At 35.7% G+C, this 20,204-nt stretch overlaps 1 protein-coding gene across 1 annotated transcript in view; it reads right to left on the reverse strand.

The window, feature by feature from the left end:
- The window catches only part of LOC125823308 (26S proteasome regulatory subunit RPN13), a 406,586-nt gene that overhangs the window by 358,763 nt on the left and 27,619 nt on the right, over window positions 1-20,204 (reverse strand). The window lies entirely within an intron of this gene.

A 20,204-nucleotide genomic window follows, 5' to 3' on the forward strand; every position in this document is an offset into this window, starting at 1 on the left:
CTGAATTGTCAAGAATATTTTATCCAAAGACGAATTGTAATAGATTTTTAATTCTATAACCACTACTAAAAAAACAGTGAATACCGACCTACAAATACCGACTTCCGGAAGTCGGTATTCCCAGCTTAGGTCGGAAAAAGCTTGGTCGCTTTTCAATACCGACCCTTCAAGGTAAGTTTTAATTTTAAGTCGGAAAATTCATTATTTTATTTTCTGACTTCTTGAGGTCACTTTTATATATTTGTTTATTTTTATTTTTATTATTTTCGTCTTCTGGAAGTCAAAATATTTATTTCTTATATTTTAAAATACCGACATACAGAGGTCGGTATTAATTAATTTTTAATCTTTAAAAAATTAATTTATTTTTTATATTCCGACCTCCAGAGGTTGGTATCGTTTATTTGTTTTTTTTGTTTTTTTTTTGCAATTTTAGTTGTCCACTTGAATATTTCTACCAAAACAGCCCAAAGAGTTGCCAACACAATATTTTTCAACATATACATTAATCTTCTTCAAAATAAACTTCATCCAACTTCAAATTAAACTAAATCCAACTTCAAAATAAACTAAAATACGATCAAACAACTAAACAACTTTAACTCTAATTTTGACTTAATTCTAACAACTAAATCTACCAACTAAATCACATTATTTATTTGAACTTGTTTAAACAACCAAACAACATTAACTCTAACTAGTTTTGAATTAATTCCACCAACTAAACCACATTATTTATTTGAACTTATTTCAATAACTAAACAACTTTAACTCTAACTAGTTTTGACTTAATTCCAACAACTAAATCCACCAACTAAACCACACTATTTATTTGAACTTATTTAAACAACTAAACAACTTTTTAACTCTAACTAGTTTCCACTTAAATCCACCAACTAAACCACATTGTTTATTTGAACTTATTTAAACTAATACTGTCTTATTGATTAAAGGTCTCTTTTTTATGTGAGCATGCTGAAATTAGTTTCTGAAATGTTGTGCGCTCAAGGAGGTCAGAAGTTGAGTCCTTATCTATGTGCGCATGTTAGTGGTTTCCATACTTCAAAGGTAAAATGGTTTGACTTGATGCTACTACTTCATGCAGCCTTTCTATTTTCATATGTGCATACATAACATTGGCAGGAGTGACTGAATTATTTGCTTCTACCTTGTTGACTTGAATGGTTCTCCAATAGGACATGGCTATTTATACCTACGCTCCACTTGTTAATTCTGAGGTTTCTTGTTTGTTTTATCCAATGGTGTGTTTGTATATCTTTCAAACAAAGACTGTCTTTAAGTAAAATATATGCAGAAGAGTGCTCACTAACTTCCATACAACTGACTCTTGGGTAAGATGACTGATGAATGTCACAAATTACTTGGGAATCAGTATGTCTTCTTGTTTCCATACAAAGATTGTTGGAATGAGCTCTATTGTTTCAGAGTGTCAGTTTCATATTGAGATAAAGGCTCAAGTGAGTCGAGAGTTAATTTTTCTCTAGAGAGTCTAGACTCCTAATAAATCTACATTCACGGACATTGTTTCTCCTTCCATCCCAAGTTTGATTATCTAGTTTTGCCAGTCTCATATAACTAGAGCTTAAATCAATTTGAATAGTTTTAGAGTTCTAATATTAGAGTTATTTAGAGACGTGTTTGAGAAATTGTTGGACCATGTAAAAGTCCAGGTAAACTTCAATTTAGCTTATTATAAGTACTGTTATGTATGTATGATGATTAATCAAATACCTGGATTACTAGAACTTCGCTGAAGAGGAGAGGAATGGAGATGCGAGGGTCTCTCTGTTGTTGTTGTCGTCTTCGATGGGGTTCGCCGGTGATTACCTTGCCTTCGCCGGAGTTGGCTGCTCGCCGCTCGCTGGTCAGAGCAGCTGGAGCTGCTGTTTGTTGTTGTCGTCCTCACTGGAGCGGAGGAGAAGAGAGACAGAGGCTCGCCGGTCGGAGCTGGTCCCGGCGCCGTTCGCTGCTTCGCCTGAGCTGCTAGGAGAATAGAGGAGAGGGAGAGATACGGGAGGAGGAGATGAGAGGAAGATGAAGAAAGAAGGATGGCTTAGGGTTTTGATTCTTTTGGTTTAAAAATGATAAGAATGAAGATTTGATCTCGGCCTTTGGTTTGAATGACATGGACGATCAAGATTTGATCTTGTAGTTGATTTGGATGAACGAATGGCTGAGATTAAAGGATGGGGCTTTTGAGAATTGAATTGAATCAGATAGGCTATAATTGAAATAAGCGAATGGCCAAATTGAACATGAAATAGAATTGGATAGGAAGAGGGCTATAAATTAAACAAATTGAACAAAAAAGGTTATGATTTAAATGATTTAAGGGGAGATTAAGGAAATGCTATTCAATTAATAAAATACTACATATATTTAAGTATTTTCATATAAATTAAACACACCTAAATTTAAAATCATTTAAATAAAGTAGTTATTTCGAGTTTAACTATTGACAAATATAATAATTTAATAATAATAAAAATAATTTAATAATAATAATTGATAATTTTGTAACTTAGCGATACTATAATATATAATTTTAGACAAAATTGATTAAGATTTTAAAACTCGTAATATGTTTTTAAAATATTTAATCGAATAAGTCGGTCAAAATTGGGTGTCAACAATATATATATATATATGCCTCCTAAATATATAAATTTAATTTTATCGATCAACAGAAGTTTATCAATATCAAATTTAATATATAAATCTCCTTAAATTGATCATCGGTATTTCTTTAATTGATAATATATTTCATATCTGAAACATTAATATATAAGACTTGATTTGTTAAACTACTCGACGAGTAAATAATCAACATATTTCATACTTCGATGAATTATCCTTTACATGTCATTGCCTACGGTATGATCACTACACTTGACATTCATTCAAGATCGAACGTAAAAATCTTGATAGAACTTGTTTTGTATAGTACTTTACGATGTTCTATTGTCTATTTCGTAAAATGAAAATTTACTATTATGCACAATAGCAAAATTATGTTTAATAGAAATATTTTAAACAAATCGACATCCGGATATCACTTTTATAAAAGTAATTAGATTAAACAAAAAATACCGACCTCATGAGGTCGGTATCACATTAAATTGTAAGATAAATAAAAAGTAGTCATGTTAATTAAATAATACTGACATAAGGAAGTTAGTATTTTATATTAATTTATTTTTGAACTTATATAAAATTGTCATCCGGAGGACGATTTATTTAAAGTTAATTGAAAATATTAATTTATTAATTTTCTGAAAGTCACTATATAAATATTTTAATGAAAATTAATTTAATTATATACTATTTAATTTTACTAACTTCCGGAAGTCGGTATTATAATTTTTTTTTGTTTTTTATTTTACACAAAACCGTCCTCGGGAAGACGATTTAAATAAAATTAATTCAAAATATTTCTCAATTTTTTTTATATTTAATTGAGAAAAAATAAAATATTGTTATTTATTGATTTATTTAATACCGACATCAAGAGGTCGGTTTTTATTGTAATTCGTTTTTTTTGGAAAAAAATCCGACCTCCAGAGATCGGTATTTGATTTTCCCGCTTTATTTTTCATAAAAACCGACTCCTTGTAGTCATTTTTCTAAAGTTTTTTATTTTTTATTCTTTTTAACAATATCGACCTCCGGATGTTGGAAATTACCGACTTCTATTTGAGGTCGGTATTCACTGTTTTTTTAGTAGTGAACCAAAAAGATGTACTTCTAAATCTTAATACATTTTATTATTTATTCTTCGTTTTACTTTAGCTTTTTCATCACCTTATACGCGAATCCTCGTATAATAGATCTATTCAAAGAGAATAAGATGTTTTTTTTATTTTGCATTCCCTATATTTATCTTTTCAAAATATTTATAGAAACATTTTATTCCTCGATTTCGAATGTTTTCTCATATACAAGGTCTCTACATATATAATGAAATGTTATGCATCTTATTAAATTAGTTGTATACTTCATAACGTCAATGAAACTTCAAAAGCACATATGCTGGAGTTTGATAAGATAACATACGAAGAACAAATTATTTGGATTAAATGATGTCTCACCAAGTCTTATTTTTCAAAATTTTCACTGTCGATGAAACTAATTCGTCACAAGATATTTTTTGTTGCTATTGATGATGTTTCTTGCAATATGGCTATACCTTTTAATTTTCAAGTTTAACATTGTTCGACGCTTAACATCCTTATATATCTCGACTTATACATTTTAGACCACGTACTGAGTTGCAATTCCTCAAAAAACATATCTCATTTTATCACTGTTAAAACTTTGATAACGTCTTGAATAACATAGATCATATGAAAGCTTTAGATGAGCTTGATGGACACCAAATAAAAACATATAATGTGTTGAATGTCCATATGTCGCGACTCAGGGGTACACCCTAGATGTAACATGGCGTATAGGACCCCGACAGGCCACATACAAGTCACTTAGCATTCATAACATAAGAAATAGAACATGAGAAGTAAAGACAACATTTCAAGTCCAAAACATTTTTATAAAAGAGAGAGGAAGTCTAAACACTTGTCTCAATAGCCATCTAATACAATAGAATTAAATTGGGCCTAGCCCATACATCATGTTCAAAACTGAAAATAAGAAGAAGACTAAGAACAATGAAAGTCCGTCCTCGAAGCATGTCGACTCAGCAAAGCTCGGAAATCAACTAAGTCAACCTCTAGCCACGAAACTGAGAATCCTGAATATCGGACCCTACATTTGGGAAAAATGTAGGCAAGAGTATGTGTTAGTACAAAACAATATACCAAGTATGATAGTCATGCATAAAACATTTAATTCATGCTAAAACATGACATTTCATGACATGCAATTGACCAACCTAACATAATAAGAGTTAGAAAACATAATTCATAAAACATGGTCAATGCAAGCTAACATCTTTAGAACCTTGAACACATATGAGATACTTCTTGAAGTAACCTTAGTTCATTATTAATATGGGAAGTAGCCTTAACCGACATAGAGACCATGTGAGCTATAACATGATCCACTAGTGTCTCCCACACCAAAAGGGTTGTCCTACTTGCCAAGGTAAGGACCATGAATTTCTAGCTTAAGTGGATCCACTAGCTAATGTATATCTAAGCAATCATCCTATGGGGACACATAGGTAAGTGATAAGGAGATTGCTACTAGAAACCCGGCCTCTACTAATGAGAGAGCTTTCATCTCAATATTCTCTCGGTGTTAAGCATAAATACCACGGAATAGACATTTCTTACTTGTTCTTATTATCCATGGAAGGGCATGTCATCTTGTCAATCCAAGCTAAGTCATAAGTGTCACGACTTAGGGGTACACCCTAGATGTAACCTGGCGTATAAGACTTCGAGAGGCCTCATACAATCACTTAGCTTTCATAACATAAGATGATAGAAATGAGCGGGAATTTAAAACATTTTCAACAATATCAAAGTCTTTATAAAACGAGCGGAAGTCTATTACACTTGTCTCAAACTATCTAAAACATGAAAGTCTTTGGACACAGCGCATACAATAGTCCAAAACATAAAATAAAAGACATAAGGAAATGGTGGTCAAATCCTCGAATGTTATGAGGACTCACCAAATCTTCAATCCTTGCTCTACTAAGATCCTAGTCACGGGGATGGAAGTAGACCCTACATTTGGATAAGAAATGTAGGCAAGAGTATGTGTTAGTACAAAGATGTACTAAATATGATAGCTTGCATAAACATCATCATAAGCGTAACATAAACATTAGTCAACATAAGACATAGGCTATAAGCGTAAGAGATAACAACATAAGTCATAAACTTATTCAATGCACATAAATCATCATGCTATAATAGGAACACTTCTCAAGTAACCTCAACTTATTCTTACTCAAGACTTAGGTCATCCACCTCTAGTCATACATATCAAGGAAGGCAACTCAAGCAATACTCCAAGATAATCTATCATCATATACTTAAATCTCATATTAAAACATGCTTACAATACTTCCTTGAAGTAATATTGTTTCATCAGAACTATGCTACTTTGATTAGAGATTAGTCCCTCTTTAGTTATCGCTACTATTCATGGAAGAGTACTTTTTCACTAGTCCAAGACAAGTCATTACTCATGAATAGTTACGATTTACCAATTCAAGGCTACAAGGAAAAGCACCTCATTATGCTAGACCAAGCTATCATGGAGGGCATCCGCTCATGCAAGTCCAAGCTACTCAAGGAAGGGTACTATTGCTCAATCCAAGATATCATGATATGGTGTGTGGCCTCACCAAGTCAAGCTACCATGCAAAGCACTCTATTGTGCTTAGTTCAAGCTAGCCATTGGAAGGGTACTATTTCTCAATCCAAGGTTATCCATGAGATCTACTAACTCAAGTTACCATGCATGGTCTTGTGTTACCAAGTCAAGCTATTCATGAAAGAATCATCTCATTATGCTAATTCAATCTAAGTCTTATCTATCATAATTCATAGATTCTTTGATTTATTTCAGGTGAGCAAGACTTTCAACCTAAAATCATTCTATGTAAGGAAACCTTTCACATTCATAGGGTAGATCATGTGGGTAAATCCTTCCACAAAAAAATTATCTACAAATCAACAATCATCATAGTATAAGCTTTACTCTCGAAGCCCTAATAATCATCATTCATCATATAAGTTTTACTCTAAAAGTTCTACTAATCATCATTCATCATACATACCTTAGTCTCAAGACAATCCTAATCTCTTTTTTGACAAAGGTAACATGACAATCCTAATCTCAAAGCCTACAAGTCATAATTCATCATATATACTTTGATTTCAATCAATTCATATCTATATGATTTACTCTCAAGCAATTCATGTCTATATGTTTTACTCTCAAGCAATTCATGTCTATATGTTTTACTCTCAAGCAATCTACAATGTATCTCATCAATCCTAGAAGAACACATCTAAATCCTTGATTTCCCCTTTTATGGCATAAAACTCACTTACATTAATTTCATCTTTCTAGACATGGGTACATGTAAATTTATCCTAAAAACATTTAATTCTATCAATTCAATCACAAACAATCATAACCCACTCAATTGGATCAAAACTCATAACATTAGAAGAAACCCTAACTAGAATTGGGGAATTCTTCTTCTAAATTGGGGAAATCATGGGGGCTCCATGAATGAAAGGATTTCATGGATGAAAACCTATCATACCTTGATTACAAATCCCACAAATTCTTAAGGATTGGATACTTGACCTTGATCCTAGCTTGAACTATTTCTTGTTCTTCAAGTTCTAGAGAGAAATATTTGAGAGGAAGAGCTTGGGTTTTCTTTTGGGGTTTTGGAAATAATGACTTGAACGGTGAGTTTAAAGGGTTAAAATCACTTATATAGGTGTTCTAGGCTTGGGTAAAATGATACCACTTCAATTTAATTAAAACCAAAAAGTCCCAATTTACCCTCACTTGGCAGTCCACTGCCTCTTCTTCACGAAGGGCTCCATGAGCCGTGGTCCCTTTCATGGTCATGGACCAGTGGCTAAGCCACCTTCCCCCAGCCCCTAAAAAGCTAAGGCAAAACCACGACCTCTCTCACGATCCATCTAAGGCTTCACGAGTTATGAAGTGGCTCGTGTGGAGGAGTTTAGCTTGGGCAGCCTTGAGGAGCTAGTGCCTAGCCCACCACGAGTTGTGGTCCTTACCACTGATCGTGGTGATGGTCGTGGAAGGTGAGGCAATGTCAAAGGAATGGTGGGGTATCCCAGCCCTCTTCCTTGTCTTGTTGCCCTCACACTAAGCCCTAGTTTAGCCTACTAGATTACGAGGTGTTACAGTAAATCATAAGTCATCCATGGAAAGGTATCATTCATTAACCAATCCTAACTAGGTTTCATTAGGATAACTCTTTATCTTTTGATTCAATTAGGTGAGAAGACCTTTCAACCTTAGAATCCTTACTATGTGAGAAAACTTTTCACAATCATGCTTTCATGTGTTTATGAGAAAATCCTTTCAACAACACCATCATTGATAATTTACTCTCAAAGCATCCTTAGAACATTTACATAGATTTCGTCATAAATTCATGTGATTCTATAACTTCATGCTTGATTTCATAAAACACTTCTTTCATAATCAATACCCCTGATCATATGATCATAGTTTGGAAAACATGGGGATTTCACGGGTTCATAGGGAAAACATCATAAATTCATGAGATTAACTCAATTCATGCATAGAAGATCGTAAATTAATCAATTAAATCAATAATTTAAAGAACTCATAACATAGATGAAAAACCCTAACTCAATTGGAGATTTCTACTTTGAAAATGGAAAAATTGGGAACTCCATAGATGGAAGGAATCATACCTCAAAGCCAAATGCTTATCTTCAATAGTGAAAATGGATGTTTGCCTTGAAACCCTAGATTGAACTCTTCTTCTTCTTCAAGTTTCTAGAGAGAGAAATATTTTGGGGGAAGAGATTTGATCTTCTTTTAGATTCTTGAGAGAATAGTTTTAAAGTTGGGGAAATTTGGGGGAAAATGCTTATATAGGTCTTTAGATGAAGGGAAACACGACGTAGTATAGAATTAAAATAATCTGAAAAGACTTTTAAGACCCTGACTTAAAAATTGAAAACAACTCACGCTGGAGCTTGCCAAAGGCCACTCGACGACTCACCAAGTGAACCTTTAGCTCACCGAAATTTACACTAAGTGACTCTTGGATGGAGTCAATTAGGCGATGGGGAGGGCACTTTGGCGACACGCCGAACGGAACCACGAGCTCAACTTAGCTCGCCTAAAGTTCCAGAATACTGGACGCTGAAATCAGGCCAAAAGGTGAGAGGGTAGGGTTCCAATTGGTGGATCGCTAAGTGATTCAGCGTTCATACCCTACTACATCGAGTTGGCTAAGGAAATAAATATTTTTCCTTCTCTGAATCTGAGGTGTTACATTATCTCCCCCTTGGGAACATTCGTCCTCGAATGAGATTCTAGGCATATTTCAAAAGAAAAGACTCAAGACTAGTAGCACATCATGCATGCAATCATATAAATGCACTTATCCAAGGAGGAAACATCAACTCCAAGCTACAACACATTCATCTCTTCATATCATGAAATTCATATGCAACTCCCATACTTTCAATGCATATATTTGAGGAGGAAACATCAACTCCAAGCTAAAGCATGTTTGTAGCGACCCTAAAAATTGATAGGTGAAACTAGAGCCTAACGTATGAATTTTAAAAGTTTAAGCATAAATTGGAGTTATGAAATTTTCCAAAATAATTGGAAAATTGCCTTAGTTTTATTTGTTAAGTCCATTTGGGCAAGGGACGTTTTCGTAAATATTATTTTTTAGCTAAATTAAGAAGTGGGTACATTTTATATTATTTCTAATTTCTATATATGTTATTAAAACTTTTAAAAAGGTATTGTTTTAATTCATTCTTCAAAAAAAAAGGAAGGGTTCTCTTTAGAACACCATTGAAGGCCAAGGTCAAGTTGGAGCTAGGGTTAAAGATTTCGAGTGCTTTTTTCTTCAATTTTTCATGGGTTTTCAACTTAGAGGTATGGTGACCCTTGATCCTTGATCAATCTTTCTTTCAAGGAGTCCAATCAAAATGGTTTCAAAAGTGTTTCAAAGAACAAAAATCTCAAATTCTAATCTAAGCATGGGTTCATTGGCAAAACATTTTCTAAGCCATTATATTGATGAATTAATGTTTTATTAATGTTTTTAAGATGATTTCATATGGAATTCCTTGAAGAACCCATGTTCTCCCTAAATTCCTAAATTTGCTTATGAAGTGGGTCTTTTGCTTATGATTCAAAGTTCATGAAATTGTGTTTGGATTGGATTGTATTAGTGACTCTTATGATTTTCTACATCTATCTATGATGAATTGATGATGTATGGATGAATTGAAAGTTGTGGCCTTATGGGCAAGTTATGGATGAATTCTCTTGTGGTAAGTAAAATGGTTGGGACTTGAGTGTTGTTGATTATGGCTTTGGAGGATGGTAAGTTGGCTTAATCTCATATTATGGATAAAATTGTTCTTGCTTGGTTTGATCCACTTATGGTGGGGGTGTTTAATTATGGAATGTATTATGAACATGGACTTGAAGGCATTATCTATTGAATTAAAGTGTTATCAAGTTATGAAGTGTTATTGTACTATGTGAAGGTAAATATGTGAAGGTATTCTTATGGCTATAAGGTGATCTTGTACAAGTGTTATTGTAGTGTAATTGAAAGCATGTTCTCTTTAAATGTTCATATGTGACGATTGTTGGACTATGAAGAGTCCCTATATGGTAATGTTGTGACTTGCTTGGTAGACTTAGATGTCCCTTCTTGTTACTTGAAAGCTCTTTGAATGAATGAATGAATGTCTAGGATCGGTAGACCTAAGCATGGTGCCCTTTCTATGAATGATAAAAGAGGACTTCTAGATTATATCTTGAATAGGCTAGACCTAGCATGGTACCCTTTTCATGAGTAAGTCTAGACTCTTAAATGTGAATGTTAAACCTTGAAGTGGTGAACCCTAGGGGTAATGACCTTTTTCTTGTGTGAAATGATAGACTTAGAGATGGTGGACCAAAATGGTAACAAACTCTCTCTAAGAAAGTCAATGAGCTATCCTTGAATGAACCTTGATCGACTAGAACTAAGAAATGGAGCCCTTTTTGGTAGAAGTACTATGAGTTGGCCGAACTTAGAAATGGGGTCCACTCTAGTGCATACATGTGAATGAATTACTCTATGGGAACTAAGGCTAAGCACCGAGTAGATGTGGTTAGGATGGTGGCCCTACTTAAGTATGAGACTAGAGCACAATGAACATCCTTGGACATCCCTTAAACCATGTGCCTACATTGGTTGATTATTAGTTCTACCTTTGGCAAGTAGAACACCTTCCACGGAGTAGGGTAGACTCCGGATTCCATGCCTAGCTAGTATGGTCTATGTCGGTTAATGCTTATTCCCATCATGTGGGATGTGCACTCTAGTTATTGGATAGGTTCTACAAAGTGTAGGTGGTAGTATGAGATGTTATCTACACATTGCACGAGTAGGCCTAGAAGATGCTAAAGTGAGTTCCCTAAGTCTAAATGGCTATTATGTGAAAGTCCCCTAAATGCTTAAATGTCTCCTAAAATGGTTCATTAAAGAATTTTGACTTAGTATGTTATATTGTAATGGTACATTCCTTATCTATGGTAACTCTTAGGAACACTTAGGTGTATATAAAGAGATTGTATGGGCGGCCACTTCATGTTTTACTTAAGTGTGGCTTTGGGTAACTTGAGATAGAGGTCATGAAATGATGAAAAGGCTTACTTGTCGATTTTGTTCATGTATTGTACATTGGTACTAGTTGAGTATGTCTATTATGTGGGTATTGTCTAAAATGTGGATGATGACGTGAAGTGTGTCTCTTATAATTGTGATATGAAGGTTTTATCAAAAATGGCATGAAAGCATATATCTCAAATAAATGTCTGTTTTAGCATGTTTTTTTGCATGGTCATCATACTTAGTACTCAATTGTGCTAATTCCATATTTTCTCTATTTTTCTACAAGTGTAGGTTCCGGCAAGTGAGCGGGTTCTATAGTAAGCTTGGGATTTAAAGTTCTTCCTAGATTTTGTGGTATGTCCTCATATGTCGAGGACAAGACTTTTCTATTCTAGTTTTATGATAAGATTCTTGTAATAGACTTAGTAGACTTCTTTTGATTGTAAAGGGCCGTGCCCCTAGTATGTTTTCAGGTTTATGTCTAAGATGGCTAAGAGACTTAGTATTCCGCTTGTGTACTTTTGAAAGCTGTTTTTTTTTAAAAAAAAAAAAATAAATAAAAAAAATAAATAAATAATATATATATATATATATATATATATATATATATATATATATATATAATATGACCTTTGAGTCTTATGGATTTTGTTTTAAAGAGTTCTTAATTCCGCACTATTTTACATATCTAATGTGATAAATACTAAGGGCTTGTATAAGACCTCCGAGAGGTCGAATACGCATGTTACGACTTGGGGGTGCTCTCGGATCGTGACAATGTTCAAAACATCATGTCATATAGCTCATATGCCATTTATACTCAAATGCACATAAACAAGTAGAAATCAATCAAGTTGACTCATTTTCTCAAAACTTATGCTTTTCATGAACATGCATAATAAGGAAATCATGGAAACATCTAAACCACACATAACACCAAAATAGAGAACCATGAGGAACTTAATACCTCAAGCTAAAGTAGGAGTAGAAGGAAAAAGATGAGGATATTAGGACATCATATCGGCCTCGACCTCCCAAGTATCACCCTCAACTAAATGATTCTTCCATAACACTCTCACGAAAGCAACTTTTTTGTTTCTCAACTTCTTTACTTGCCGGTCTAAAATCTCAACTGGAACTTCTTCATAAGAAAGATTCTCCTTAAATTTCAAACCCTCTAAAGGAACTATAGATGTCGGATCTCCAATACATTTCTTTAACATAGAGACATGGAAAATTGGATACACCGATGCTAATTCATTTGTCAAATCAAGTTCATAAGCAACCTTACCAACACGCCTCAAAATCTGATATGGGCCTACAAAACGGGGACTAAGCTTCCCTTTCTTACCAAACCTCATAACACCCTTCATGTGCGAGATTTTCAAGTAAACCCAATCAAGCACATCAAATTCAAGATCTCTTCTTCTAACATTGGCATATGACATTTATCGACTTTGAGCCGTTTTCAACCCTTCTCTAATAAGTCAAACTTTCTCCATAGCCTCATGTACCAATTCGGGATCTATTAAGGCCACCTCATCCACCTCAAACCAACCTATAGGAGATCTACACCTCCTTTTGTACTACCTCAAATGGAACCATACCAATACTCGAGTGATAGTTATTGTTATAAGCAAACTCAATCAATGGAAAATGGTCATCCCAATTACCCTTAAAATCAATCATACAAGCCCTCAACATGTATTCCAAAGTTTGGATGGTACACTCCACTTGCCCATCGGTTTGAGGATGAAAGGTCGTACTAAACTTAACACGAGTACCAAGCCCCTTTTAGAAAGATTTCCAAAATTGAGAAGTGAATTGAGTACCACGATCGGAGATAATGGATAAAGGCACTCCATACAACTTTACCATTTCCCTCAAATACAAATTAGCATAATCTTCCACCGAATAGGAAATTTTGACGAGAATAAAATAAGCCGATTTCGTCATTCGATCTACTATAACCCAAATCGAGTCATGTTGTCACCGAGTACGTGGCAACCCTACTATGAAGTCCATATTCAAATCTTCCCACTTCCAAGTTGGAATACCAATGTCTTGGGACAAACCTCTCGGTTTTTTATGTTCAACTTTCACTTGTTGGAAATTAGGACATTTAGCCACAAACTCCGCAATATTCTTCTTCATCTCATTCCACCAATAGATCTCCCGCTATTCACAGTGCGTTTTGGTGGCTCCCGGGTGAATGGAATACCGAGAACTATGGGCTTATGACAAGATTTGTTCTCTCAAGTCATCAGCATTGGGAATACACAACCGACCTTAATATCTAAGCACACCATCTCCCCCTTGGGAGAAAGCCTCAACGGCCTTCTTAAGCACCATTTTTTGTCAATTCAACCAATATTGGATAAAGACATTGCTTGGCCACAAAAGACGATTCTGAACCACTGTGAACCATAACACCACTATTGGTAGAGTCCACTAACTGGACACCCAACCGGGCCAATCTATGAACATCTCGAACCAACTCTTTCTTTTCCTCTTCAATATAAGCAACACTACCAATAGATAAACGACTAAGAGCATCTATCACCATATTCGTCTTACCGGGGTGATAGAGAATACTCATATCATAATCTTTTGATAATTCAAGTCACTTTCTTTGGCAAAGATTTAGATCCTTATGACTAAACACTTATTGCAAACTCTTATAGTTGGTAAAAACATCCACATAAACACCATACAAATAATGCCTCTAAATCTTTAAGGCAAAAACAACTGCCGCTAAATCAAGGTCATGGGTAGGATAATTCTTCTCATGGATCTTAAGTTGCCTTGAAGCATAGGCAATAATTTTACTATTTTGCATAAGCAAACATCCTAGCCCAATTATTGAGGCATCACAATAAACCACAAATCCATCTGTTCCTTCCGGTAAAGTTAACATCGGAGCGGAAGTAAGTCTATCCTTTAATTCTTGGAAACTTTCTTCACATGCTTCAGACCATATGAACTTAGCCTTCTTTTGAGTCAAAGTCGTCTAAGGAGAGGCAATAGAAGAAAATCTCTCAACAAACCTTCTGTAGTAATTGGCTAAATCCAAGAAGCTTCTAATATCCGAAAGGGATAGAGGTCTAGGCCAACTCTTGATCGCATCCGTCTTAATATGATCTACCTCGATACCTTTGCTTGAAACAATATGACCAAGAAAAGCTACAGACCTTAGCCAAAACTCACATTTACTAAACTTTGCAAAAAGTTATTGGTCCTTGAGAATTTTGCAAAACAATTCTCAAGTGATCAATATGCTCATCCTCACTTCTCAAATAGATCAATATATCATCAATGAATGGATTGCTTGGAAACCCGATTTCTTTTGTATTTATTCCCCATTTTTATTTTTTATTTTTTTGATTGAAGGGGTTTCCGTTGTTCTGCAACACCATAGGTTAAGGGGACTTTTCCTGCACTTCTTGACTTCTCATTTTCCTCTTCACCACACCCTTTGGCCTAAGTTGGCTATTCACTAAACCACAAATTAAGAGGATTATAGGTAGTAAGTCAAGTGAGGTCTAGGGTTCATCAAGGTTCTTCCAAAGAAATGTAAGGCTCAAAGGGTGTTCAAAAGAGTTTCACACACTCACGAGTAGGCCACAAAAAAGATATATGTCAAAATTTGGCTCACACTCTTTAAAGTTGCCTAGGATCATTTCAAGAGGACACCTTTTTTAAATCAATCAGACTAACAGGGAAAATTCTAGGTTTATTTATGCATGGTTCAAAGCAAGCTAATCACACAAGGCATCGACACTTAAGTCTAAAAAGACTACACACTTTCACTAGTGTGCAACGGTCATTACAAGAAAATCAATTCGATAAATGGCTAATCACAACGAGATGCAACGAGTTCACATATTGTCTATGCAACTTCATTTGGCCTCATCGTAGTCGTACATTCATGTTTGTTCAATTGAGAGCACTATTCAAGTCATTGGTATTGATCGAAATTGAGACTTAAATTCTTACAAAAGAGCAGCCACATTCAACTCACGAGGGGTGGCAAAAATGTGCGAAAAATTCAAAAAATTTCGGAAGGGTCAAAATCATTTTGCAATTAAAAGCAAACGAGAGCCACGAGCTCAAACATCCACAGAAAGAAGTATTTAACACAATTATAAACAGACAACCCAAATGTATACAAAATACAAGTATCTGAAACAAGCACACAAAAGTGTGGATCTCACCCCACCACAAATAAAAGGCAATTTGTCCTCAAATATATAACAATAATCCAGAGGTCAAATTAAAGAAAGACAGAGATAGGGCTAGAGAATAATCCTGGTTAGACAGTTGTTTCGAGTTGGAGTCCTTCAACAGATGTCGCGTAAAGTAGAAGGTATGTTAGGGACATTTGGTGCATTGCCGAGAGATTCATCAAGCTCTGTGCAGCTTTTCTTAGCATTCTAGTGTGCCTATCTTCGACCCACGCTCTCCAGTGATTAATCAGCTACCTTTTTGTGCATTGGTCTGTAGCTTATCCAGTTCGTTCCCATTTTATGGTCGCGTTTTGGTTTCTGAGTGATTTGGCGCTTCGCCAAATAAATTTTTACTTCGCCAAGTTTTACGGAACTTCTCAATAGTTGTTAATGTTCAAACGGCGGTGACCATCTGGGTCGCCGATCAGGTGGGAGTTTTGCCGAAACTATTCTGAGCTCGCCATGTTTTACATACTCCAAATTTTGAAGATATCTTGAATCAAACGACGGAATAGATTTAATCGTCGGCTTCTTCGGCGACTCGCCAATTGGGTCTGCTGGTCGCCATTATGCACCTCTTTGGCACCTATTACACTTCAGTCTATAAGACTATGACACTATTATTTTACTAGTATGCCAATATAAGATAATATGGGGTTTTGGGTTGCCTCCTAAACAACACTTGATTTAATGTCGCGGCATGATGCAAGTCAAAGACTACTCTTCATCCTCGGAATCACCCATGGTGTAATTAGGTGAATCTTCGGCGAACGGAGGATAATGACCCGTCATTAAATGGGTGATTTGACCATCCTGCATTTGAATTGTCATGGAGTGAGAGGCTGACGCTTCATTTAGCATTTCAACGTTTTCCTTCATCTCATTCAACATCTTCTCATATGCCTCATTCTTTTATTGAATGAATGACAGGGCTTCATCATCATGTATACCTCTCTGTGTCTTCCCATGCCTACATTCTCGAAGGGAGGAGTGCTTTTCTTTCCCCATAGCTTGTACCTCCAATTCTGTGACTCTAGTAGATAGAGCATTCAATTGGGTAGCTAGTGCGTCCCACTCCTGCTTCTTTTTAGCTTCTTTGTTGGCTTCTACCATGCCATCAAGGAGTTTTGCTACAACCTCGTAAGGCTGGTGTAGCATACCGCCCTCACAAATTTGATCAGCTATATCTCTATTCTCAGGTCCTAGACCCATGTAGAAGCACTCCAGTAACCCCTTGTATGTCATCCCGTGAGATGGGCATGGTTGCAGTACCGCTTGAAACTTCAGCCACATTTCCTAAATAGTCTCATCCCTTCCTGTTTAAAGGTCAGGAGGTTGTCCCTGAGGTTCAATAGTTTCAGAAGGGGATGATCCGTGTGGTATCCATAATGGTTTCCATCCTTAGTTTCCTGCTTTGATATTCAAACTAGCAAAACAAAACTACAATTTAGATTAGTAACACTAAAACTAGAAAGAATAAAAAAATATATATAACTTCGAATTCCCAAATAACACCATTCCCCGACAGCGGCTCCATTTTGATGGCTATCGTGACCAACGACACTAACCTACGGTATGAGTGTCTACGATCGTCGATAATATAGTAACCCAACTAAAGGTTGGGGCCGTGTCCCAATGGAGTGGTTTTGAGAATTGATGGAAAGATAAAATTAAGCTCTAACTAGTCATAGCTAAAGACATTAACAAACAAAAACATGGTAAATTAAAGTGGGTGACACGAAAGTGTCAAATATCAAATTGGGGGTTTTGTCACAAATTAGTAAAAATAGCGAAAATTAACAAGAAAATCAAGTATGGGGAAATGTTCTTGGGGTGTGACCGCAATACAAGTTGAGATAAGTAGTTGGGTACATGCTTTTTGAAAGGAAATTTGTAAAATAATAGTGACTAGGCTAAGCTTTAAATGAAAATAAGTTCCCTCTCGGGTAACTTATCCCGTTTCAAATGTGTTCTTCTCGGACACCCATTTGTCGCATGAAGACCAGCCTACACCTTACCCCACTCACTCTCTCGAGCTGAGTGTTAGGATATGGGACTAGGGCTCACCCTCTCGAGCTGAACCTCATGTCGACCCACTCCTTAGGCCATCAGTCTAGTGGTCTTGGTTTCGCGACCTCTCTCTTGGGGAAGCTGAAAACACATGGGTGGCTTTGTATTTGCAACTATAAACCCTTTAGATTAAACCACAACCACTAGGTGAAATCATCATTAAACTACATCTAACCTATCAGCAAGCAAGACCCAACAATAATATCAACACATATTTGCTAAATAACACCCCAAGAATGAGGGTTTTTAGCCACACATCAAGAAATAAAAAAGTACACCTAAAATGATAGTAAAATCAAATGGGTATAAGAAATTAAACATTGATTTAAGCAAAGGAAGAAGAATGGAGAAGACCCACTTCCAACTTGGGGAAGATGAAATCCTTCTCTCTTCAAGTCTCCCACAAAACCCTCTCCAAACTTGGGAGAAAAAAAAACTAAAAAGTACTATTCTATTCTGGAAATTAAAATAAAATTTTGGCTCTCTAAAATTAATAATAGGTTCAGTATTTATAGACTACAGAAAATAGCGTTGGCGGATCTTTCGAGTTAGTCGATATCGCCGAATGACTTCGGCGACTCGCCCTTCGTCTGTCTCATCGTCGTTTTGTGCTTTCCTTCAGCACCTTCACGTTCTAGACCATTGGGCAGTATAGTACTGCTTCGTTGAACTATTCGGCGAAGCGTCGACTGCTTCTTTCATCGCCTTTTTTATCCTTCTCCTTCAGGGCTTCGCGTACTGGAACAAATGGCGAAGTAAATCCTTTCGGCGAATCGTCAAGTGTGCTTGGCGATTCTCGGGCTTCAGCTTCGTCGTTTTTCAGCCTTTTTGTTCCTTTTTGCGCCTAAGTGTCCATGCTTTCACTAAAATTTCAAATACCTGAAACTTATGAGTTTTCATCAAATATTTAGACAAAATAAGCATCGAGGACACTATTTCTATCAAAATAAATCCCTAAATGAATCCAATATGTGGACTCATCAGTCATACCCTAGAGACCATCGAATAAAGAATAAGAGAGAGTCGTTATAGAGTTAAACTTATGGCACGACATGAAGAATGAAGAAGTGAGACTTTCCTAACACCCAATAGTCTCTCATTCATAAATGTGGCGCACTTCACACAATGAATAAGACTCTACTAGATGTAGTTTGAGACATCCTAAGATCATTCCAAAATATTGTGCTCTGATACCATATCTGTCACTACCCAAGGCTACCACTAGACGTGACACGGTGTACTTGACCTCGAAGGGGTCTCATACAAGCCTCATAGCATTCTTGAACATAAGAACATAGAAAAATAAGGCAGAATTTGAAACTTTCTTTACAATCGAAATCATTTTTCATAAAAGCAAGCGGATGACTTTCTATACCACGTCTCAAACCATCTAATACTTTGAATACAACTTTGGGACATTGTCCATACAAAACTCTAAACATATAATGAAAGACATAAAGGGAACATAGTGAGTTTTGTCCTCGAAACTACGAGGACTCACCAAGTCTTCATCTCCAAGCTCCTTAGAAACCTATCCTTCAAGTATAGAACATCACATCTCCAAACCCTACACTTTGGTAAAAATGGAGAAGTATGGGTTAGCACAAGTAAGTACTGAGTATGGAAGCCATGTAAAAACCGTGCTTCAAACGGACATTTTCTTTGAAAATCATGTTTTATACCAATTTGAGAAAACTTTCATGAACATGAGTATAAGAGGCATAATATACAACCATAACTAACATACAAGTCATTTCATCACATTAGAGACATAATCATTATATAAACCATTACCTTCACATTAAGCCTTCACCTCAAGTAAACCTCAAGATATACTTTGTGCAATGTATGAATAGCGTCTCATACAACCATCCACACTGAAGTACCGCATTAAGGTCACCAAAAGTGAACTTACCATTCAAACTTTCCATTCTTACATAATATTCATACGTAAGAGACATAAATATTTCATAAGTCATATCATCACATTAAGACCATCATCTAGGGTAACTCTAAGTCATACTTGTGCAATGTATGAGTAGCATCCCATACTACTACTCACACTAAGTACTTCTTTGAAGTCACCATAGACAAGGAACATTCATATACCATAAGTCATAACAAGGAAGTAACTCATAATACAATCCAAGTATAGTATACATCATCTCATTTAAACATATAAGTCAACATTCTTCATTAGCTTCATTTAGAGCACTTTCATTCATTAGCCATTAAGACATAGAGAACTCACTATGACCCTCTCAAAGCCTACTCGTGCAATGAATGGATGGCATACCATACTATCATCCACACTTCATAGAACTCATCAATAAACCATAATGCACACCTCACATGATGGGAATAAGTGTTTAACCGACATAGACCATGTGAGCTTGACATGGAATCTGGTGTCATAAAGCCCCACACCGTAAAGAGGTGGTCTACTTGCCTAAGGTAAGACCGGTACATTTAGCTTAAGTGGATCCACTAGCTAGGACCTATGTGGGCACATAGTTATGGGATATGAAGATGTT

Source organism: Solanum verrucosum, unplaced genomic scaffold, assembly GCF_900185275.1.
Source record: "Solanum verrucosum unplaced genomic scaffold, falcon-dt-bn FXZP01000214.1, whole genome shotgun sequence".
Taxonomy (NCBI): Eukaryota; Viridiplantae; Streptophyta; class Magnoliopsida; order Solanales; family Solanaceae; genus Solanum; species Solanum verrucosum.